Source organism: Colletes latitarsis, chromosome 10 (genome assembly GCF_051014445.1).
Source record: "Colletes latitarsis isolate SP2378_abdomen chromosome 10, iyColLati1, whole genome shotgun sequence".
Taxonomy (NCBI): Eukaryota; Metazoa; Arthropoda; class Insecta; order Hymenoptera; family Colletidae; genus Colletes; species Colletes latitarsis.
The window spans coordinates 26,717,823-26,743,673 of NC_135143.1; the positions used below are offsets into that span (position 1 = coordinate 26,717,823).

General features: G+C 36.6%; 1 protein-coding gene across 1 annotated transcript in view; it reads left to right on the forward strand.

The window, feature by feature from the left end:
- Otp (orthopedia homeobox) overlaps positions 1-25,851 on the forward strand; it is a 51,376-nt gene that overhangs the window by 13,720 nt on the left and 11,805 nt on the right. The window lies entirely within an intron of this gene.

Here is a 25,851-nt window from a genome sequence, read left to right on the forward strand (position 1 = left end):
AGTACTACTATTGGTTCAGATAAACTTTATTTCAAATATTCATTCACCTACAAACCAAGAAACAAATTCTTTTAATGAGTTTGAAAAACTTGAATTCGTGCAATGGGGGATTAATAAACGTAACTAGATGCTTCCGCGAGTGTCTCGAAATCAATTTCACCGGCCTACGGTGGCTTTTCGGATTAAAGCGAAACTTGGAGTAGCACTAAGCCGTCACCCTACGGGGTCTCGAATTTTGGTGGACTCCAGTTTGCTACGAGGTAACCGCAAAACTTTCCGGAATCTTTCCCCACCTCTGCCAACGTCGCATATTCAAAGATCGCCGTCGGATGACCGTAGAATGTCCCTTAATTCGCAAAATCAATTATAGAAATTCATACAGTTCGATTCAACAGGGGCCAAAGATAACTTTGATCACCTTGTCCATTAAAATTCTTAACGAAAAGTCAAATAGTAAATTATAGAAAGTTAAAATAAAAGATTTTGGCTAACTTTTCGATAATATTAAATTAAGAGTAAAATCGTTAGTATCAATGAATCAAATAGATACAATTCTGTTAGTATTACAGCAGGTCGAGATGTACAAAATATTTCCAAAACAATGGCGTCGCTATTACTTGCAAAGACCTTGTCCCTAACCATCATCACGTTTCATTTGATTGTTCAGATTAATTCTATTGGTCTAAGTTTAAACATTATATGTGCTCTTCTTCGAAACATCCTATATAAGTTGTTAGGAATATTTTTATTTTTACAATTAATTGTAACATCTCGTTCTTTCGAGGAGACAACATTGAGAAAATGAATTATATTGTTTCTCTATTACTATGATATCAACAAAATCGTGTGTATAGTCTTGAAGAACATTAAACTCGTCCTTCCTCCCAGCGAAATTTATAAATGTTTGCGATTTAAAATTTCTTCATTTGTTTCGTTAATTAGGTTACTATATATGAACCTTAAATCGAGTCGTGATAGATATTACGTATATCGGTGATAAATATTAAATTATCGCACTTTCTCTATCGTAGACATTGAAATCTATAAATTTTTGCTTAAAAATGAACGAACGTACGACGGAGAATACCCAGACAAGATCGAATATATTTTGTAAAGTTCCTCGACCTTTCGTCCAACGAGTAAATACCAATTTAGTCAAATGAATAATTTATTTCAGTCGCATTTAATATCCCCTCGCGCTTAGTAAAAACTGTTGTTCCTCCGCGGAGAGATGCGGGATTCAGTGGAAGGGAAATATAATACGAATTCGTTAATATTGTAATTGCAACACGATAACAGAGGAATCGAGGATCGCGTCTTCTGGCGTTGAATCCAGGGAATGTTTGACGTTCCGAGCGTTGTTAAAGATGAAAAGTTGGCCGCGCTTTAAAGTGGAAATTGATAAAGCCGATACTCGGTCTTAGCCGACGGGTTGGTTCGCGCGTTCCCCTCAGCCGTCAGCGGAGCTTTTTTAAGTCTCCGGGGCACGTCTAGAAAAACGAAGCTAATAGAAATTCATGAAAATTTTATTCGCAACTTGGAAGCGTCAGTCAAGCCAGGCGTCGCGTTGCATATCAAACAGTCTTCTTCCCCGTGTCGACACACACGTGCAACCGCCATATGCTCCAAGCTTTTACAGAATTTCGTATACTTTTCGTTAATTATGCGAAACTTCACCGACTTTTCCAACGTGTGTCAATCTCGTCTAATATTTACCGATTTAATCGACTGAAACTGGTATTGTTGAGTCACTTGCGATCCGTTCGTGCCATAGTATAAATGTAATTATCAATTGCAAAGGTTGTTAAGAAAATTATTTGTGGAATTATTTATTTTATGATTACTGCTTTGTAATTATTTTTTATTACTTCTCTGTTTTACACACTTGAACAGCTTTAAAATATTATGACTTGGTGAAATGTGAAGTAGTAAATTTATTAAATCTTTATTCGTTTCCTTTGCAAGTTACTTTGAAGTAAATAATGGAGGTATCGTAAGCTGTATAATAATTTCCAAGAAACAAACAAAGAGTACGATGGATCAGGTTTTTCTTAATAACAGAGAATTAAACGATTCAAGTGGTATATAAAAACAATGAAAAGGGGTATAAATTATAATTTTATCGCAAGAGTAAATCATTTTGCGTCGAAATAAAAGATCTGAAACGGTAGTGATAGCGAGCGCGAAACAAATTTTCGGTAATTATCGTCTGAGATTAAAAGCGAAACTAGTTTCTCCTCGCAATTCTAGAAATTGTAGGTTACGCTGAGAGAATACAGCAAACTGGAAGTGACGATACTACCTAGTAACCAGAAACGACGTCACTGAACTTAGTTCTTCGAATATTTTCGCTTGTTTTATACTAGATCTGGTATAATTCATCTGTTCCCGCGTCTTTGTTTTATTGGACTATTGCTTTTATGAAATATACATATGACTGCCACTACTTTCAATTATACCCATCTGTTTCTTTTGCTTCTTTATTATTTTACAACTATAGTTTGGAAGTTAGACAACGAGTATTTTGGAATCCTTAGAAAACACATAAAAAATAAATCCATCGATTTATCCTGAAACGAATCCTCGTTCGAAAAAATTTCACTCTGCATTTTCAATTTATTTCTTCGCACGGACTCGCCCCTTTCTTCGCTGTCCCGCCGTTTCAAATATCCCCGGTATATCCCACGGATACATTAGATTCCCAGAAGTAGACACAATTTCTATTAAATCCACAGACAGATCGCGTGGAAATCCGTCGAGCGAATTTTTATCGCCCGATAAAGTTTCCACGCTCTCCAAACGATCAAAGTTTCATCCCTCTCGTTTGGAGTCCATTCTATCGCATGAATTATTTCCTCGACGGTAACCCGCCAAACGTCTTTGATCGTTTCTGAATCGAACGCTCAACAGCTTTTCAACGTGACTTTTACAGAGCTAAGAGTCTGGTAAAAAAAATTCCAACGTGAAATCGCAATTATTAACGCATTGCCGCCTTGAGAAGTTTTGAGCTACTACATTACTCATGATTGTGTGTATTAAAAATCAAAACCGAATTTTTAAGAAAAATCGACAGGAAGTATATGGAAAAATTTTCGACAAAAATTAAAATCTTCGAATCGTTCTAAAAAACTTATTTTTGGTTGCAGGGGTTAATTACAATCATTTTTGGTGAATATACATACCCCCGAAATCCTACGCACTTTTGTGAAAAAAATTCTTTACCGAAAATACAATGTCTGACCATATATTGATTCATTCCCCTGAAATTTCATGCGAATGTTTAAAACGTCATAACTCCTGAACGGATTGGAGAATTTTAATGTTTCATAATGCAAACTTCGCGTAATTTCGTGAAGAATCTTCAGAAATTTTAAGAATGTTCGAAAGATTGGTCCTTAACTTCGTAAAGTGAGAAACCCCCACATATAAGTGGTCCACTTCCTTGTTTTTATCACTTAATACGTAGGTATAGTCTAATTATCTAGAATATTTGATTTTCCGACATTCCCCCAGTCTTGAGTACACTGGATAATCGAAATTTTACTATAGTTAGAGAAAACTCATAGTTTTGCCAAAAAGTGGATTTGTGGACCAGTCGATATCTTATTTTTCCTAACAAGTCCCATAACTATTATAAGATACTTTATTTATTTCTGGTACTGCGACATCGACCCACTTAGATCCATGTGAGTAGGATTTTTATATAATGATTAGATTGGAGGACAATATTCAAATAACTCATCTCCAATAGAAATGTCACACCGGAACACTTTAAGGATCGTCTGGTAATATTTTTAGTCCAGCAATTTCTTCAAATTGTTTATTATTTCGTATTTGATCAAATTTTTCTTCTTCATCTATTTCTATTTCGGTTTCGCTCGATGACAACGATGAAAGCAAACACATTGCACACACTCTACGTCAAATAGTGTCAGAATTTTCACCACTGTCATCTTCGTGTCCAGCAATTTCTGATAGAGTGTCTTATAGAAACATTCGCCCCTTTAGAAACTCTTCCGCTATTCGAAGGATTTTTATAGAAATATTATAAATAAGATTTCTACGATTTAGACATGGGAAAGCACTTACGAGTGAGGCAAACGTGTTGCAGAAGTGTTATTTTCGACCTGTCGATGTATGGTCATCTCATCAAAAATGTCCTTGTCAAAAGGGTGGAATCCTCCCTTAAAATAGAGTATTTATATAGACTATTTATAATATTGAAAAGGTGTGAGTAAATTTCACTGTGCAAACGAATTGATAAGAAATGCATTTATTTAAATTATATATTGAAAAAGAAGTTTAAGAAGGATATGTTCTAGCACAAAACTCGACACGAACTTATGGGGCGACCTAGTATATACAACCGTAAAATATCAGGCGATAAAAAATGATTGAAAAAATATAGAATTGCTTCGATTCATAAGACATATATTATTAGACTGCGGATCTCTATGCAAATCCATATTATTATTAATAGAATTAGATGGAAGCTTTGTAGATGGTTGTCGCAACCCCTAAATATAATAATTCGTATCTTTAACTATTTCTCATATTTTCGCACATCGAGTGCATTCTGTAGCGTTTCGATAATTCAAATTTCTTATTAATGCATAAATATCGTATATCGTATTTTTCTGAATTTATTTTAATATACCTCGTTCGACGTCAATGCGTTAATATACCGTAAGCAACGAACAATTTCTCAAACATCGAGTACTCGAGCTTTCCAAATAAAAAATGTACATTCGCTGGAAAGAACCGATGGTGAGCGATGCACCCCCGCCCTGGTCGCATCCCTCCCAGTTCTCAGTGAAACACAGAGTGAATGCACGACGCGGCTGAACCACGTGTGCGCGCGGCATCGTCTGAAACAAGCAAGCGGGGGTGGCACTGCCCTCCTGAAAATATTCAGCAACGGGAGTCCGCCATGGCGAGTCAAGAAATCTTTGATAGCGACGCTCGATAGTATAGCGACGCTGGGCGCCGGCGCCTTTCCCTAGCAGCCCCATTGGTGCCTGACTCCCTCTCCACGCGAGAGCCCGCCGCCGGGTTTCCTTGGAAACGCTTCGTTCGCTCTGATGTCTACCCTCGCCCACGGAAAACCTCTTTCAATTAGGCAACCAGCCACCCCGAGCACCGACCGACCGGTATATCTCTTTCTCCTTTCTCCGCGTCGCGACGCCCGTTCGAAACGCAGGGCTACCTGCGTCGAAGGGACTGGCTTTACTCAATTCCCTACTCGTGCCCACGATCTCTTTCCTCCGGATAAACGATTCCCTTTGTTTCTTAACACATTGGCGTAGCATTCGTGTCAATCTTTAACGTATCGATCTTTAAATAAATCCAGAAAACACTATAAATGGGTCAAGTCCTTATAAGCACCACAATAGATGTTTCACAAATCGAAGCAAACGTACATTCTTTCAATTTTTTTATTTTTGACAGCTACATATAAAATATAGCGATATGGTAGACATTCGACTCGTGGTGTTTTTCTTCAGAATCCTCGAATACGATCGTTACCACAGAACATAGAAATCTTGCTCGTGGATCTAAGGGGGTTGATGCCACAGTTACAGAAATAACATTTTCACTCAAGGCTAATTTTCGTAACTTCGTGTAGTACAATTTGATGTACATGTCGAGTAGTTGATAATACGTTTTTGAACTTGGTGATGTAGAATCTCCAGTGTTTGTGTTAACCCTCTATGGGCCGAATTTTTTTCTTGAATATAAACTTACGAACCACTTTGATATTTGATGCTGCCAACCGTCATCGATATTGTTATTAGTAGACTGCGGATCTTTATGCAAATTCGTATTTTTATTAATAAAATTAATGAAATGGGAACTTTATAGAGGGTTGCCTCAACCCCTAAATATAATAATTCGTATCTTACTTGAAACATTTCTTATATTTTAGCATATTAAATGCATTCTGTAGTTTTTTGAAAATTTAAATTTCCCATAAATGCATAAATATCCGCAGTCTAGTTATTAGTTATCTCAGAAACATTAAATAATTAATACGTACACGTCATCTTGTGAGAAAATTAAAATTATTTTGTAAACTGTCGATATATTAACATGTGACCTGAAAGTTACACGGGCCCATAGAGGGTTAACATGAAATGATCAAATAATAGAATTCTCACTTTCCTGAGACCGATTATTCCATGTTTTAGCTAAAGTAGCTTTACAGTGTACATATTGTACAGAGAACAGTGCTTGCAGATAAACAATATATAGTATATGTATAATATAGAAACACGCATAGAACGAAATAAAGTTAATATCGAGACTTCAATTATAAATTGTAAATTTGATTTTTGAATGAGAAAATTTTAATGGCAAATAATTCAAATCTTGTTGTACATTCATTTTATTCGTTATTAGTTGCATATGTTAGAAGTACATTTTTAATAATATTTTTAATATTAAGTTTTCTACCCCAAGAAGCTTCAGATTTGAACCCTTAACTGTATATCTGTGAGCTTTCTGAGCACAAAGTTGTCGAGGAAATCATTATGATCGAAACAAACATAGAAGGGCTGAGATTTACCATAATCATGAAGAATTTAAAAATAGCGTTAAAAAATGTACTCAAAGTGTATTCTCAGGAATTGTGATCCGCTCCAAGGGCAGTTCTTATAAATGTTAAGAGATTTTTCTACAAATATTTGATTTTTCGAGGTTACCAATCCATTAAAACTTTTTCTAGTGAATACAGTAAATAATAAATCAAACAGTAGACATATATGTAAGGTTTTATGTCGATAATTAAAATTTAAGACAGTTGCAAGATATAAATAGAGTAAATTTCGTACCACAGGAGAGTGTAATAAACAAAAATTAATCAGATGCTGATCATCTACAAATTGCAATATAAAAACACCTTCATTTTTTTAAATGGCATCGTATACCTTTCACTTCATATTATTGTAACTCGTAACAAGATCTTCGAATAAATTTGAAGCAAAAAGAAGGAAATCATTATCAATTTTCAAACTGTAGTCCGTTTTGTTATATGTATGGCTCTAATTTGCGTAGAAAATTTGCGTTTAGTGATTCTAGAACCCTAACGAATTTCTCTGCATGCTGTGTGAATTCATTGACTTTTTTTAAATAATACAATTATTTTGGTAGTTTGTACATCACGATTTGTAGCTGACCGGAAACTGGTTTGGTACATTTTTCTATCAGCTTGTGTTTGCACCTAAAACAGAGGCCTAAAAAATAGCTCGAATATTGTAAATTGATTAAGATACGTAAATATTAACTAAATTAATATTCCGTAGACACCTACGTTTAACGTTTTTTTTTTTTGCCCCACTAAAAATGCTTTTTCATGAAATTTTTTATTCTAAGGTAAGAAAGATCGCAGCTCATTCAACTATTATTGGTCGCGACTCGTAGGAGGGTTGAGAAACCCTGGGTGAAACAAATATTAAATTAATGCTCGTAGAAAAAGTTTGACTTCGCGTTAGAGAGATGCAAACAAAACGCCTGCACTCTGAAAAAGATAGTACTGCAACGATAACGAGCAGATACGGGGATGTAAAACGGTAGCAAATACATATTTCGCTAAACGAAGGAGGCAATAAATGCAGATCCGCATCGCGCACAGAGGGGCTAGTTACGAAAATAATCAAACGATTCGAGCTAGTATCGAGTAACCTGCTCGCTATTAAATTATGTTCTCCATCCGGGTAATTGGCGATACCAAGGATCGTCGGAAGAACGCGTTCAGCGTTTATAAAGTTCGTGAAATTTTTCCGCGCGAACAATCGGGGACGTTTTAATCGGGCGAAATAGTCGGGAAACGGAAGCGCGGCGAGGTTTTTCAAATGGATCAGCCAACCGGATACAGTGTGCAGCGTAAAAATTAACCGTCGGCCGTTTTAATGCGATGATAGCGTTAGTTAGAGAGCAGCCCACGGACGAACGGGAGAGTTTCTAATTACCAGGAAAATACTCGGGCCAGCGTAATGAAATATTACGATTTATCGATCTCTTGTAATTTATTACTACTCGAAAAGAGATGTAATTGCCGTTCCGTCTCTAATTGCTGTTAATTAACAACTATTATATTGCTTGCACGATAACGCATCGCCTGGACTGCTTTACAATCAACAATTACTTCGGCGTTGAGCATCGCGTTACCGATTCCGAAATTATGCGAGGCATTTAATTTTGCTCTAACGCAATAACGTTATCAATTGGACGGCACTCGTTTAGAGTGGCCGCGGCCAAGGTCGTCGTGCGAGTCGGTGGAATTTTTATCGCGATAATCCGAAGTATAATGAAGCTTCGCATGCCTCCCACGATATAATCCCCCCCTCCTCTCATCTTGGTCCCTAAAACCCCCTTTCAATCAACCGGAATAAAATAATTAAAAACCGCCGACTTTATCGTTGAAAAATTCACGCGTCGCGTCGCCACTCTGACCTTTCGCTCCGTTTAATTATTAATAATTATTGTAATGAATTTTACATTAGAACGACTTTTATTACTTCGATTATAAATACACTCTATTTATACATTTTTCTTTTAATCGTTTATCATCAACGTGAATCGTGCACGGATTTTGTGAACGGAGAACAGTGAAGAAAAAAATTCGTTTTAATAAACAGCGTAGAAGGAAATTGAGAATAAATTGGGGTTTAGGGTATTCAATTTGTAAGAGTAAAGTTAGGTTTGGGAGTATTTAAATATTTTGAAAAAGTCAAATTAGTGGAAATTAGCCTTATCTACAATTGAATATATAATTCAATTTTATAGACATTTCATAAGATTGCTAAAATAATTATTATCGATGAAAAGGTGTAACATTTTATTTGCATTAGGGAACAGAGCAAAAATTATCGTCATGATTGCACAGTTTAAGGAGGTATTCTAGTCTGCAATCTCCAAAAGACGATTTAATTTTTGTTTCATTTTCTGAAAGTACATGTTCTTGAATATATTTCTACCGATAGGTATTCCTAGATTCGCAAAATTGACAAAGTTATAGAAGCGTGTCCACAACATGTGACACTTTATGTGAAACTTTTAATCTGATTTTTTCGATACTATATTTTTCCAAATAGCAGCTATGATATCTCAAGTTCTAGTTGACCAATTAGTATACAATTTTGAGGGAATGTTTAACAGATATGTCTCCATTGTTCGTACCAAAATTTTCAAAATTCAATATTTTTTTTCTGTTTTTAGACGTGAAAGACAAAACGAAAATATCGAAAAACTTTAAATTGCTATCGACATTTTATTTTTCAATATTTTTGCACAATTTTAGTACCGACCATAGCCACAACCTTACTGAACTAAATGATTTTCAGTTGGTTCATTTTATATGAAGCTATGAAGCCATAGATAACTATGAAGCCATATCCAACGAAAGGGACTCCATTGAAACAACTGTACCTTCGACAATTTTAAACATTTTTACATGAAAAGATTGTATTTATTTCTTAAAAATAGACTAAAAACATAGTCCCTTGTTTTTAATTCCAAAAACAGATAAAAAATTGACCTCTAGAAAGAAGACGAATTTAATTGGATTAAAATCAAACTTTTTATTTCTAATGTTGTTACACTTTTGTTCGCCTTTCGACTAAAATATTTATAATTGCAAAGACATATCAAACCTAAGTGAGGCTTATCTAGATGAGTATTACAGAATGTAAAAAAGAATGAACTTTTATAGCATTATTTCTTGCCAATAGCGTAGGTAAAAAAAGGATGATCAGATCTTGATATATAAGGAGATCGACAAAATTGGCCCACGATATGTTTAACTGTATATTTAAAACAAACGATTACCGTTCTCCGCTGAAAATTCTAATATTAGTTTTCGGGCAACCGAATATTTTACAATTGGCAAAATACCGTAGCAAAGGTTGGTCCAACAATTTTGGGAGCTCCGGCCGACAAGTATTACTCGAAATAATAAAATCGTGCGCCACGGGGAAATGCGGGCATCGGCGGGCAAAATCCAGCGATATTCGAAAATTATTCGCCGGTAAAACGGCGATTCGACGGTCATAAATAATTTCGTTGGGGCTCGCGGAATCGCGAAAAAATGTTATCGGTCGGAGTGCGGCGTCCGTAGTCCTTTTTATTTTTTTCTCCACCCCCTTCGAAACCCCCATGGCGACCAGGGGTCAATGGCTTTTTTGTACATGCGCGGCCGTTTGGTTGCACGGTCGTTCGTTCCGCGATGTACGATTTTAGAAACGAACGACACGTTGTTCCTTACCGTCAATCATATCTAGAATATTAATTAACCGTTCTCGATGCTTCGAATGAAGCTCAATCATTCGCGGAGGGGGGGGGGGGGGGGTTGATCGGCCACCGCCGCGCAGACAAAAGCTTTTTTCAGTTGGACGTTTATCGCAAAGCCGACAGTCTATTTTCGGGAACACGTATTGGCGCTTTACGGTTTTAATTACGCGTATTTTAATTCGCCCAGGAGACATTTTCTGTTTCCAGAGCGGTCGCCGCCGCCGCGGAACGAGCTTTATTAGACCTGCACACAGCCGATTTAAATTTAATCATAATGAAGAGGCGATTAAAATTGCAATCGTCCACGGAATAGAACCCATAGCGGCGGGCAGTTAACGTCTGCTAACAGGCATTTAACTTAACTGCCTCAGGTAACTGGTCGTTTCTAGGCTGAAGGGTCCTTTCGATTACTACTGCCTGGAGATTTTATGGGGTACGACCTTCCGTCGATGGCCCAGACCTGCGCCAAAGCTCGGTGTGATAAAAAAAAAAAAAAGAACGGGGGTTGGTCGTGGGGCGAAACGTTGTCCCCGAACTGCCCTATTCCATTCTGCGCTCGTTTTCCCGCTCTTCCGTTCCCCGTTATCCTGTCCTGATCTTCCCGAAGCGTGAATTAATACTGCTAATGGATGCAGCCTCCCGACGAAAGGAAAAACGGCCGCGGTTTACGAACCCGTGCTTTTTCAGTTTTACGATTCACCTGGTGAACGATAAGATCGCCGAGTACGGAAAACGTTCCTCCGATAGATCGAAACTCTTCCGCAAACATGGAGAGTGCTTCCGGTTTTAGTGGGGCAAAGAAACGCATAGAAAATTTTATTCGAATAACGGTTAATGGATGGAAATCAAGAATAATACCAGAAATTCTTGAAATAACTAGCAATTTAATCATTGTACAAACAATAGAGTTTCATAATAATAATAAGTAAATTGCCCTTTGAAAATTTGAGATCTAAATGAAAATTGTATACTCGTGAATTTTAATAAAAATGATACGATGTTATATATTTTTCATTAAAAGTCTCGCGACCAAATGAAAATTAGATTCAAACTGTGTATTTTTGTTTTCAAGTAATTAAAGAATAGAAAGGTTTCTAGTTCCTGTATAAACACTTGATCGAGGGGACAAAGTATTAGATAAATGCATCGTACATAAATTTATCTATTGAATATTTTGCTGATAGATTTGATTCGGTCGTGAGTTCGTTTCATTAGACGAAGGTGTAAATTCGTGTATCGATAGCGCGGGGAAATTTATCTGTGAGCTCATTGTCCGGATTCGTTTGAAGAAGGGAGGGCGATCGAAGTCGGAATCTGTGTTTGCGCCAGCAGCGGCGCATTTCGACTGCTAAAAGTCACATATGCCGTCCTGGGAGACGGTCCACGGTGGCGAATGTTGGGTATTGCTTTCAAAGTATCCCACGGGAGCTAGACGAATGGCGGTGTCATTCGACCATCCTGAGGGACAAACAAGTGACTGCACCGGGGGTAAATGTAGTTCGTTATTGCGTTGTCCTGAGAAATGGGAAATGGTTTCGGTGTCTCGCTCGAAAAGTTCGAGAGCTCGCTTGAAACTGGACCTTCTTGCGTTCTTACTCGCAAGCTTGTTTCTATACTCAGGAATTATAAAAATCGTCACTGGATTGAATTCGAAATTGGCGAACAAAATTTTTTGCGAAATATTATTTTATTAGTGGTCAAGGTTTCGTATTTTCTGGGGAGATCCAAGAGAATTAGCGATAGCCACTTTCAAATAATTAATGCAAACTTAATTGCTTAGACTACTGTCAGATGACAAAATTGATACATCAAATATAACAAAAAAATTCAAATCGAGTAAAAAAATGTATACATCGTCCGCTTCAAACAAGACTTCTAACGATTAAAGAAACAAATGATTAATAACATTATACGAAAACGTATTTTATGAGCAAAACGATGAATTCTTCCTACGTTGTGAACACCAGTGGCCATCTTTGTAGCTTCAAACAGTACATACTATATTTTAGTTAAAGTAGTATAAATATAAGAAACAAAATAAAGAAATAACTACTTTAGTTTCTTCAAACCACATAGAAATTTTATTTAAATTATAATTTTTATCTTAAATTGCCTATATGGAAGATCTGCAATGTCCTTAAATGGTTATTTCCAAAAGCCATTTTTATAGCTCTTCTCACATAAATCTTAGGTATCGAAAAATAAATCCTTAAACTCATCACAATGTATCGTTTTATAATTTCATTATTCGAATTAACAAAAGCCCAAGATTGTTCAAAAACGGAGATTTTCAAATAACGAGTATTTCTATCAAAAGACAGATTTCCTTAGCATTACTCAGGTGGAATCTTTGCAGTCGTGTGCAATACATTTTCCCCAACCGCGAGAATCTGTTTCGCCAAATAATACAATTTTTAATTACTCGCATGGAGGACATTCGTTTCTTTTTTTTTTTTTTTTTTGTTGGTATATCGATGAAAAATCTCGTTCGATCGATCTCACTTAACGCGTGTAGTAAACAATGAAGGCAAAAAAAAGACACCGCGGTAAAAAACAGGAACGACAGTAGGTTAATATGGAATTATGGCCTCCGCGTTGAATCAAGTATCGAAAGCTGTGATCGATATGCAATTTCCATTTGCAAAATTTCTGCCCGTAAACTATCACTGATCATTTACGTGGATGCGTCCAGCGTATAACCAGACACGTGTACGCGGCAATCGAGTGTTTTACGATGGCGCATCAAACATACGCGCCGTCAGGTCTCGTCGCAATGCGAATCACTCTCGATCACTGTTCTGTCTCGTATTAAATCACTGCCACGTTGTTTCTGGTCGGTACGAATGCTATCGAACAAATATCGAGCACGCCTAACGAGCGAGACGATACGCGAAAAATAAATCGACGTCCTGTTTGGACCGGAAACAAGAATACACGGGCGCAACAGACGTTCGACTAATATTGGACGCCCGACAAAATGTCGAAGACCTTTACATACGATATAAATAAGTAATCGGGAAACTTGGGATACAAATGCTTCGCGTACTTAAAGTATCGAACTCTGATCGCGATCTTCTAGGCTCAAAATGCTATTTTCTTTTCTAGATCGAGCTGCAGACGGTTTATTTATTTATACGCGGTTCAAATCGAATTCTAAAAATTCATGCATACATTTCAGAGAATACAAATGTAAACGTGGTTCAACATTCTCGAGTTTAGACACTTAATTATGTAGCTACTACTCTCACGGGTATATTTTATCAGTTACTAAAATATATAAAAACTGTTATTCCTAGGATTAAACTTGCATTTGTGATGAATAAGTTCGATGCATTAGAATTAGAAACGTATTGAATCTTCGATCTTAATCCTGCTTGTTAGTACAAGTAATATAATATTAATCCTTTGTTTTCCACAAATTTATAAATGTTGGTATACATAGATAAATATAATAATGATTAGGTTATTTGTACTTCAGGCTGTCCTTTTATATCTCGATGGAAATTGAATCTGTAAATTGTAAAAGTAAAATGTACTATATTAATCTGAAACTTATGTGGAAACGTTACAAATTTTTTAATTTTAATTTACAGACAATGTTTCGCGAGTTTCCCTTGACGTTCAGGATGAATAGACAAGAATTTTATTGTATTATTATAATAACAATAACGATGACTGAAAGCATAGTAAATTATTTTGACAAAATAGAGTATAAATTCGTCAATGTATACAATTGAAAAGTAAAAGACAGCGACCTCCTTGTATAAACGTCTCTATTTTGTGTAGACAACATTAATTATAAGTAAAATAAATGTAGACAACGAGTTTTCAAAATATCCTATGATATTAAGAGTTCACAAATCATATAAAACATATATAGAATGTTAAAATAAGAAGAGTGTACCAGCATAAATGTCATATGTATAAATATGAAGCTGTAAAAGAAGTTTTTGGGCTATAATTATAACGTTACCATTGTAATACAGACTTATCTATAAAGAAAAATGTCACTGGGTTAAATTTCCTCTGAATCCTATACGGATAACAATTTCTCCTTGCAAGTAAAAAGTAAAACTAAGAGGTCATAAGTAAATACATATCTAAGTGGAACACATATGAAAAGGAACAACATATTTGCTTGTAAAAGAGTAGCGAATACATGCAATATTTATTAAAATTAAACTGAATATCATACACTGCGAAGAAAACAAAATTACATACCAAGTTTTACATTAAAAATTTAGAAATTTGTCAAGAAACATTTACACGTACATGCTTTTCCCATTTTAACGTTATACAATTTTGTAGTTATATATTTGTACACATGTCGATCCATATAGAACTTTTTAACTGGTTTCCTTTTAAATAATTTAATAGTACAAATGCCTTACAACTCTTATGATATTTTTATAAGCTCTAATATATACACCCATATTCCCAGAATTTTATAACCAGTTTTATGCATTTTTACAAACATTGAAAATTGCAAAAATACCGAAAAATTCCTGACAAATAGCGATCGTTCGTGTAAACAACAGCCGGGAAAAATAATAAAAAGAATTCTTTGATTAGTCACGAAAATTCCAGCAAAAATAAAATCACACGAACGCGTATTAAAAATTCTTCGAGTTATTATATTACTAGATTAAAATTGAATTCGACAAAGAGAGCAATACACAACTTGTTAACACATTGACTGTCACGCGACCCACATACGAATAACATGATTTCTCATGAAAGAGCTAAAAAAATCAATTCTCAAGATTAGATATTAAAGAAAATAAATTTAGATAGGACTCTCGAATTTTAACGAGACTGTAAAAACAAGTTCCATGGGTAATCTAGTTTCCAACAGCCTGAAACCAAAGTTTCGCTTTCGTGGACAATTTTGAGGGGTTTGGTCCGGCAGTGAACACGTTAAAAAGGACGAAATTAAATAACTAATATTCTATTCGTAACAATTTTCGCGCAAAAGCGAGATTCCAAATATGTGGGTACGTCTCAATGAAATAGTAAAAGTTCAAAGGGAACGAGGCGTCGTCTACAAACCCACCCCCGACGTGAGAAACGTTTCAGCCTACGCGGCTCGACGAAGATTCAGCGCGTCTGCTATGCAGCAGCCTATGCATTTTAAGGGAGGGGTGATTTTTAATGCCGTATAAATATGCATAGACCGCGATATTAGCTCTTACGTGTCGTGGGCCGAAAAATATCACGTTGGCTACCTCACGCACACCCACACTGGCACGCGAAACCAGCGAAATGGCGCGCACGAACGCGCGGAGAGAAAAGCATCCCCGTGTACACATGCGACTAGGCACGGAGGAGAGAATGTGGGGTTCTCAATGGATAAACTATGTCGCCCCGATCACCCTAGGGACCATCATCTAACGCCCATTTTGTTATGACGTCTACCAGCCCTGAATAATTTCACACCCGCGAAAATACACGACCGTTGGGGTGAAACCGATCGCTACGAATCTCGATTTTCATCACTGATTTCACGCTGTTAACTCTCGTTAGACTGTTCAAATAACATTTTTCTGGATTTTCAACCCTTCAAAGTCAATTTACGTCCTTTAGGGACACCAAAATGTCTACCACTGTTGTCTACTTTGATTTTAGTTTACTTTGTACGAAATGAAAAGTATTATTAACCATTGGAATTATTAGAATTATTAAATTTTTTTAAATTACTATGCTAGTCATTGTGAGGTTGAATTTTTATCGTGCTGTACAAAATTGCAATTTATTTTTTATAGAATATGTTGCATCGATCTTCTGCGACATTTTGCTTGCCGTGATATATTTATCCTTCCAGATTTTTAGTCTTTGTCGTAAATATTATACATAGATTATACTTTTTGTATGATTCATCTGATACTACTGGTTGCATTGTCATTTCCTTTCAGGACAGTTCCAGTTTCAAATTCTTTAGTTCTTCCATTTATATTGGGTCTGACTAACTATAATTATCCATGGTTTCGTTATAAGAAAAAGGTATCGATCGCTTCAACATTGTATGATTTTGCAGTCGGTTTTGTACATTCTTTTTTCTCATTCGTAAGAGAAATATATCTATAACCACAGACTGCCTTCAAACCTAACTTTGAATAAAGAAATTTGAACGAAAAATTAATGGACGTTTTCATAACTTAATGTAACTTATTGTAAATGCTAAAATGGAAGGAAATGATAGAATAAATGTAGAATATAATTTTCAACAAAGTCAAGATAATGCACAATTGATAGATCGTTCGGCGGTGAACTTATAGCTCCATAGAGATTTTTGCGATCGTACTTATCCGGGAAGATAAATCCAGTTCCACGAGCAATTCGGACTAATTTGACGACAGGTATCCCAAGCCAACGATATTGCGTCCGTGAAACCATAATAAAGTATAAATGGATCAAGTTCACGATTCGCGGTGCATGCGAGAGTTGCATAGCTGCATTTTATCGGCTGTTTCGCGACCTTTATGTAGCTCCTCGCTTTACAGGCGAGAATTTTTTTTTTGTAATTCTGTTTGTTGCACTTTTAAACGCTTTGGGAGAACTTCTGTCCAAAGTTCCGTGAACCGTTTCATTTACAGCAACGAGAAATTTGACAAAGAAATTTTCAAACAATTTCTGTCGACAGAAAGGCTTGGATCGACAAATTAGTATCCTTGATTTTCGTCTTATTTTGGCCTCCAGAATCTCCTATTAAAATTTTTACCAGAGGTGGCCAAACGCCTTCGCATTAAAAAAATTAAAAGAAAATCGAATTTCGAAATACTAATAAATTTAAAACTAATGATTTTAACGAGATTACAAAACACATAAATTTAAACCATAGTTTAGATTTCGGTTGTATTAAAATATTAATAGCAGAAAGTAATACCTACGGACGGCTGTTTCGCGAATCATTCAAAAATAACGCGGCTAACGACAAGGGAAATTGCAGCAATATAGATACAATTTGCCCCACTCTTTGCCATTTATAATTTCCATTACATAGTCATAACTGCAGCCATTTCGAAATACATTACAGTACTGTGATCAGAACTGTATTTCACTCGTAACGTGACACGCGTATATTTCCATACTTTTCTTTCGGAATAGTAACATCTTTAATTGATTTAAATTTCTAAGAAGGAGGATTATCTTTTATACGTAATTCGAGGTTTGAAAATACTTTGATCACGATTTACAGAATACAATGAAAATTTCGAGCGATAACAGGGGATTCGAATGAAAAGTTAATTTCGAAAACGGCGTTGTACGAGTTGCGAGGGTGATCCTCGAATTTTAATTCCGCGTGACGTTAGATCACGACGACCCACTAATGGCCCAACGAAAATGTCCCTCCTGACGACGCAACGCAGCATGAAACAGTAGGCGGTCCGGGTAATGCGTCTTGCCACCCTCGGACAGGAGTCCAACCACCGTCATCAATCAGGGCAGCATCGTACAAACTTATGTAGTATTTATTTTCATTAAATATTAGCTGCTACCACCATCGAATCGCCATTTTCTCCGCACACGGAGAAAAATGTTGTTAACGTAACAAAATCAACAACATCGTGGCTACTCTCGAGATCGAGATTCGATATAACATTCTAATAACGAACGATCAAATGTAAAAATTGAATTTCGGATTCTTCCTCTGACATGTGATTCTTACGACAGTGTATAATCGATTCATTAGACTTCTTCGCAGCACGTCAAATTCTTAAAACATATAAATTAATTAATTCAACTTTCGTGGAATTTCAAATTTAATTACAATTACTCACTGAAGAAGTACGACGTAACTTACCCTCTGGTTTCCAAAACAAAACCCTCTAGATTCCAGCAATTCAAAAATATCTCTCATTTCTTGTAACTTAATTAATAAAACGCTTCTTTACAAAAAGAACACGCGTGTGGAGACGTTACAAAGTAAGAACGTTTCTTTAATACTCGTCTATTGCTACCAAATAGTTATGTCGACTAATAATCTCGTTTAAAACTGTACTCCTTGAAGAGCCGTCTGATTCGCGGTCGACCAGTTCTACTTTCTCAGACGCGTAACCGAGGGAGATTCGCTCGGGAAGAGAATCTATCCTTCAGAAGTGGAAGAACGACGATGAATTAAGTTTTCATCCGCGGAAACGTTTCCGCTCTCGACTCGTGGAAAGTCTCGAAAAAGAAACGTTATCCCGCTTTGCGGCGATTCCGAGCATTTTTCCACGAAACGAGTCGAACTATTCTTCAATGGCGTGCTGAAAGCTACTTCTATATATCTTGGGGTCTTGGGCAGATCCCGCCGCTTGCCTTGATGGCAAGCTCAATTTATATCAGCGCCCGTTGAAACCCCCTTTACGAGGTCTCGCCGCCTCTTCCACCTTCTAAACCTCGCCCTAACCTTTAGGCAACCCCAACCTCGGCTGCCCAAACCTTCCTTTCAGCCACCTTCGGGGCCCTCCTAAAGCTCGGAAACTCTTTTCTCGAGTTAAACCGGGCTATTCGCGATTGGCCCAGAGAAATGGAAAGAAAGACTCGGTTCGCGGATTTCTCTCCCTCCGTCGCTTGCTTTCGCCATTTCTACGTAACAAACTAGCCGTCCTCTATTTCGACTATCGCTGTATGAAATGTACAGGGTGGCTGGGAACAGGGGGAAATGGTTTGAAAGATGCTCCCCGTCGAAATGGAAAAATAGGCTTCGCCGAGTCTTGTTCTCGGTTATAAGTATTAAATAATATTTGGAAATTCTTTTATAGAAAATTTAAATCAATAAATTGAAACTGTAGACGATACTGAAAAATGTTTCGCATGAAAGTCGAATGGCTCAGAGGGAAGCATAATTTGATTTATTTACAGGTGAAAGTCATGTTTTTTTAATAGAATCAACAATTTTAAATTAAATTAAGTAAATACAGACATAATGTACTTATCAAAATTTTATTGTATCTGTACAAGATAAAGCTTGAAAATTTGAACTCGTTACACATAAATTAAATTTAATCTTTGAACAAGAAGAAGAATGTAACTTTAATTAATTAATTGATAATTTCTTTGTTCTTCAAATTTTTTGATAAGTATATTACAAATGGTGTTCCGGCTTGCTTTTTTGTTCAGTGTGATTATTATCCAAGGCAACAATAACGAAAAAATATATCTGTAATCGGAACATTTACCTAAAGATTTTAATTTGTAGAAAAACGCACATAATATAACATTCTTTTTATCTGGACACTAAATAAATTCTTTAGTAAACACGAGTTCGTAAATCGTTACTTTTTGTATTTTATTGTTCTTTACCTTTAACACTGTTACAGTAAATGCTACAAATGTGATTTATGTTTTTGTCGTCGATGCAAGAAACGAGTCTGTCCTACGGTGTATCTCCACCCACTCAATTGACATTGAATTTGCATAAACGATTACCCCCGTGCGTGTATTATCGTACGCAAATCCGGTGATGAGAGAAGAATTGGTCGGCCAAAAGAATTGATTCGCGTTAATTTAACGCTTCGTTACAAGTTTGATAACACTTTATTGGCTGTAATTTACTCACGAGTTATTAATACCACAGGGTTTCAGTTCTAGACATTTCGACGTCTCTTTATTTAATCAGGACTTTTTGTATGTTTTGTTATCCCGGATCGAGGACAAAATTGAATTTTGTAGAACACAAAATTTCAATTGACCGCGAGATTTACTTTTTAATTATCATTTGCATTAATCACGCCTTGCGGTGAAATTGAAATCGAATTACTGTCATATCTGGAACAACGGAAATTGTACCGTTTAAATATGAAAATATTTCATTATAGAGAGCGTGGAAAGAGTTTAAGAATCTTCCTGAAATTTTTATAAACTGTAAACGCAGCTTCAAAGAGTATGTTTAATCTAAGAAAATAGTATAAAAATTTATCGTGTCTTCGTACGACATTCTTTGTTCGTTTATCTCAGGAAGAGTAAATTGTACGAAGATTTATGAAAACAGGTTTCTGTAAACCGAATCGTTTAATTTCATTAACGAGAAAACTTCTTCGCAGCTGTTTGTCTCTGGTCTCAAACACTTCGGTAAGAAATATAAAGTTTACTTAACAAACAAACAGAAATTATCAGTAGAAATTTATACCGAATATTATTATCATAATACTGATTACTAGACTGCGGATCTTTATGTAAATTCATATTTCTATTAATAGAATTAACGATATGCAAGCTTTGTAGAGTTGTTAAGTGCATTCTATAGCTTTTGAGAATTAAAATTTTCCATAAATGCATAAACATTCGCAATCTACTGATTACACTGAGACGCACGAATCTACCGACTTAATTTCAATAAACCAACATGGTTTATGAAAGACTATAAAATTATTTAATAGGTCATCTTGAATCCAGAAAATAGAAATCGAATAAAATTAATTACACTATCAGTTTTCTAACAAACGTTGCTTAAATACTAAAAAACACTTTTCATTTCGCCAGTGTGCTGAAACCACCCTTAAAATTTTGCTGAAAGTTTGCGAAACGTTCTCATAATCAGTGAGAGACATTCTCTTACGCATGCAGGAACACGAAGCAGTATTTTCAGATAGAATATTCGATCGTACATTCTGATCGAACGTCGGCCCCGGTGATCATCGCGACTGATGCTGATTATTTGAGAGCATTTGTGTTCACTTCCACCCTCGCCGTGATTCCAGGTGCTTCCTGGGAACAGCTGCCTGCGTGGCGCACGCGCCTCCGCAGCGTGCGGTGATTGATCAATTTTTAAAAAGCAATGTTCCTAATTGACTGGCCAACCCGTCTCGAACCGAGGTATTATATCCACGAAAGGTATCAGTCGAGCCACCTTAGTCATCGAAAGGTGTGTTCCGTGGCGTTCGATCCAGCCGTTTGGCACCCTTTTGCCTTTCGAACACTCTTCTCTCCGTTTGTTAACCCTTAAACGCATCGTGACGTTGCTCGACAACATTCCAGCATTTCCTAATCAAGTAGAAAAATAACTTTTATCGAAGCAAAAACGAACAGACGATGATTTGAAAATAAACTTTTGGTCGGCTCATAGCTTAAAAAAATCACTAGAACGCAAACTTACAAGCTCGTCAAAAGAGTCTATTTAAGGGTGAGAAATGTTACCAATTCTTTGGCAAAGATAATGCATCTGGTAGTCTCGTAAAATTATTCGAAATTAAAGAGTCAGGGTTAATCATTTCCATTTGGCTTAAAGATCCTAAATCTGAATCATACGCTTTAGTAGGTTTGGAGAAATCATACATTTAAGTCTTAATCCTTCAAATAGATAGTGAATAACCATGTTCAGAAAATACTTTCCTATCACAATCTTTTCATAAAAGAAAAATCCTGTTTTATAGTTTAATTTATCATAGAATTCTTTTCCATATAAATAAAACACTGACACTTGGAATATTATTAATTTAAAATTGAAATTCTTGCATATAACTGATTTTGTTGGATCTAGATGAACTGTGTTGTGACGTTAGCAACAAATGCTGCAACTCTAACTGTTAATTTATATTCCACGATCAATGCTTACTATTTCCATGCATGTCATTTTTATTACAAAAATAGAATTAGCTTATAGAAGATTAATTAAAATCTGTGAATATTTCAAAACTAAATCGAGTATACTATTTCTAAATACATACGATATTTTTACATTCGTAGTGTACTGTAAAAAGGTGTTCGAAAAATTTACAGTCCGCTTTATTTAAGTGTCAGCTTTGTACTTCAAAGATCGCGTGATGTTCGAATGAATTTTAATGCGAATAGAAAATGTTCTAAATGTCCCCTGAATAGAACATCGGTACTTAATGAGTTAATGAATGTCGTTAGTTGAATCTTGCATTTTCCTGTCAGATTACAGTCGCTTGATAATCACGTCGATAACGGCATCGAACCTGACGATCAATTTGCCGTCTTTCGATGATCATAGTAGGCGATTTTTAAGGTATACGAATTTAATGAACGGTAATTCATCGAGCACGTCAGGCATGCATGCAATTAACGTTGGAACATTTCGGACGAATCATCTTTGTCCGCGTGTCATCATAGAGAATGATAGTTCCATTCTCGTCATATCGCGGGTCGTATCGTCATATGCATAATTAACTTTAAATTAACACAATTTCATAGGTATCTATGATCGTCGATGCTCGTCGATGTGGCGATGCTTTACACAAACGTTCGACGATCGTTACCGGAAACGCGATACTAGTTTATCAGGTTGAATAAAACCACGAACAAAGGATCGCTGATATTGCCCATTTCACTATTTTCTGTTAGGAAATCTATTCGCTACTTGATTAGGGCTGTAGCTCTTAATATTTTTGTATTCAAATTATTTAGCAATGTAAATATTTGGCGAATTACTATTCGAATATTTTGTGCACTGAATTGAGTCCCTTGACATATTGTGCCTTTGCTTTTCTTTATATTTCAATAAATTTATACTTTAATAAAAGAATACTTTTCAAAATATTGCGTAGTAATTAATGTGTACTCGTTTTGCAATGAAGAAGAGAATATGATTTGTACAGAAAGAATGATTTATACAAAACTTGTGGTTATTTTTGATCTTATTGTTTTATTTATTTTCTTAAATAACCAATAAATAATTTGAAAAACACAGTTTAACTCTCCCAATATTGAATATTATGGACCACTTTCAATAATTATGAAGAATATCAAATAGAGTAACTTTATCGTAAGGAACAGAGAAAATAAATATTAGCAAAATAAAATGGAAATTTTTACAGAAACCAACGTTTATGTCCGTGGGAGGAAACATCCTGTGCAGAGTCATACCTTTAAAAAATATTCATAGAAAATTTTCTTCCTCAGAAAATGACTCACTACCGCATTGGTATGTACAGGGAGTCTCTGTGGATAAAGTAATTAGTATTGATTATGTCTACGTTATCATAAAACTTGTCCAAATATTGGAATTTATACTTTTCACGAGGTTACAAATTTTTATTTTAGTCATAAATGGGTTAAGAGGCTGTTCTAAACGGTTTATAAAATCAATTCTTGGATTCCTATATTCCCTTAAGGTTTAAATTATTTATACCTGATAATCACAAAATTTACAATTAAATTATAAGTCTCGATATCAATTCTATTTTGTTCTATGCATATGTATTTCTATATTATACTTCATATTTTCTTTTCAAAGATAGGTTTTTACCCCGTATAACAACTAAATAAATAAAAATTACCTTGGAAGGATATAAATGGTTATACGTTCAAAGTTAGAAATTTATATATGTGTGTCTTCAAAACTTTCGACTGTCGCTTAATATTTTGTGCTTCTATCCAGATATTAATAATCACAGTTTCTGGAATTCTTTTATTTTGAGTTCAAAATATTCTTATTTAAGCAACTTTTAACTACCCAATGAAAGTAATCGTTGGAAACAAGAGATGCAAGTTTCGAAATAAATAAAACTCGTTCTAACAACGATGCACGAAGAAATCAGTTGTGATCCGACGCTCGACTCCCGATATCGCGCGCAGTCGACGAAAGCTCGCGTTCTGCGTGCAGTTATTTCGTAACAGGAGTCATTAGCATTCACCTGCGTTAATTAACGGAAGTTCTGCAGTACGTGCATGCAGGCTGCATCAGCCACGGCGAGAGTGAGGGGCGAGCACGTGATAATGCGCGATATATGCCTCCGACAGTCCCTTGTGCTTTTTCCCTCTTCTGGCTTGCATCGTCGATGCTCACGCGGCGTGTAACAGCAAATTATCCACGGGCTTTTAGCCGTAGCTCTGCCGTAGTTGTACCGTGAAATCGGTGCAACCACACCCACGAAAGCCGCAAGAAACATTGACATCGCGGGAGAGACGATAGGGATCGAACTGGGGGAGAAAAGATTCTGCATATTTCTACTTCCTGTTTCGCGGCGTGCACAAATATGGAACAGGAAAGATTCGTTTCATTTCAGCGCCAAATGGAGAAATTCAAGTCGCAATTTTATTTAAAAGACAGATGACGAAGACAAAGAACGCCCAGCGATCTATTCGGAATGTTTCAATTTATACGAATAATTTAGTCTTAACTCGCTACAACTAATTCCACAACTCGAAGTCCATTTTTCTTTTTAAATAGATTTGAGATTGATCGTAGTCACATAGTATCATGGATCCTCGCAAGAGAGGGATACGAAACAATTTATCTTAACGTATTAATTCGTTAGCACGATGCATCCAAGTCAATGTGTGATATCTATAGACACTGATTCGATCCCAAGGCACTTAACACCATCCAGGTCTAATGCCATTCTCTCGTCACGAACGTCCATCCTTGAGAGGCATCAGGCTCGACAGATGTTCCTAAGCTTCGCCAAATGAAACGGGACACCCCAAAATTAGAACGACAAAAAATTCCTGCGGACCAAGGAGTAACGTTATTATTACGTTTCATCTAACTTTTATTGTATAATATTTATTTTCTACAAACACACTGAGTTCGAATATTGCATAAAATACGCAACGAACCGTTCGAACGACCCAGTGCAACGCTGGACGAAACAAAATCTGAAAAGATTGAAAATTAACGAGAAGAACATCGCGGATTAAAATGGCACGGACGGTCGTATCGGGTAGACGCAAAGTTCAGCCCTTCTGGCGTTAAACTTATGGGCGATAGTGTACGGTTTTACCGGTCATTTCGCAGTCGATTCGCTGGTCGTTCCTTGCGTGGCGGCGAACGACCCCCGAAGCGCGCAGACGACTCCATCATGGCTAACGGGCAGCAGTTTTCCATTCTCTCGAAACTTAGTAGCTCATAATAAACCGCCTCCGCTGGAGAAATCCGACGATCGCTTTCCGGCAATACCTGGAGTACACTGTAGCCTCTGAATCCCATATATCCAATTAGATTCGTATAATCCCTGTATGTTAGCAGAGGGTGTCTCCACCCCCGTGGCTGCACGGTCGTCTCGTTTGCTCCTAACCCGGAAACGACCATGGTCACTGTTGCTCTCGCGGTTACGCGCGCGTCGAAGGCGCAAGCGCGCATCGCGCTCTAATGCTAAAGTACTAATTTATGGGCACATATGAGATGGCTATAGCGCGCTTTACCGCGCCAGGAAAGGGACTGTAGCCTGTCGGAGCACCAGGGCGGAGGGTAATGGTGGGGAGGGATGTAGGACGAGGGTATATATCGGAGAACACAGGGGTGGGCTTTGCATGCGATATCAATAAATCAAGTCCCCGGGACCCGGGCAGCTTAGGGGGCCACTACGTGGCCAGAATCAACAGCTCATAACGTCGGCTAATAGCTACTCGCCGTGGGGTCGAAGATATTGTCGTAACGCCCAGGGACATCTTAACGTCTTCCGTCCGAATTTGCTATCACGCGACCGTGAAAAAATCGCCGGCCAAAAAATATAGCCGAACGAGATTTTTCAAACTTCCCCGTACACCCCCTCTACGAAGACGAAGCTTTTTTTAAATATCATTTAAAACTCTTTTTTTTTAATTTGCGTTGAATTTAAATCGTTGGATATTTTTTATCCCACGGAACTTGATCGGCTTAATTTTGTCCGTTATTAGCGG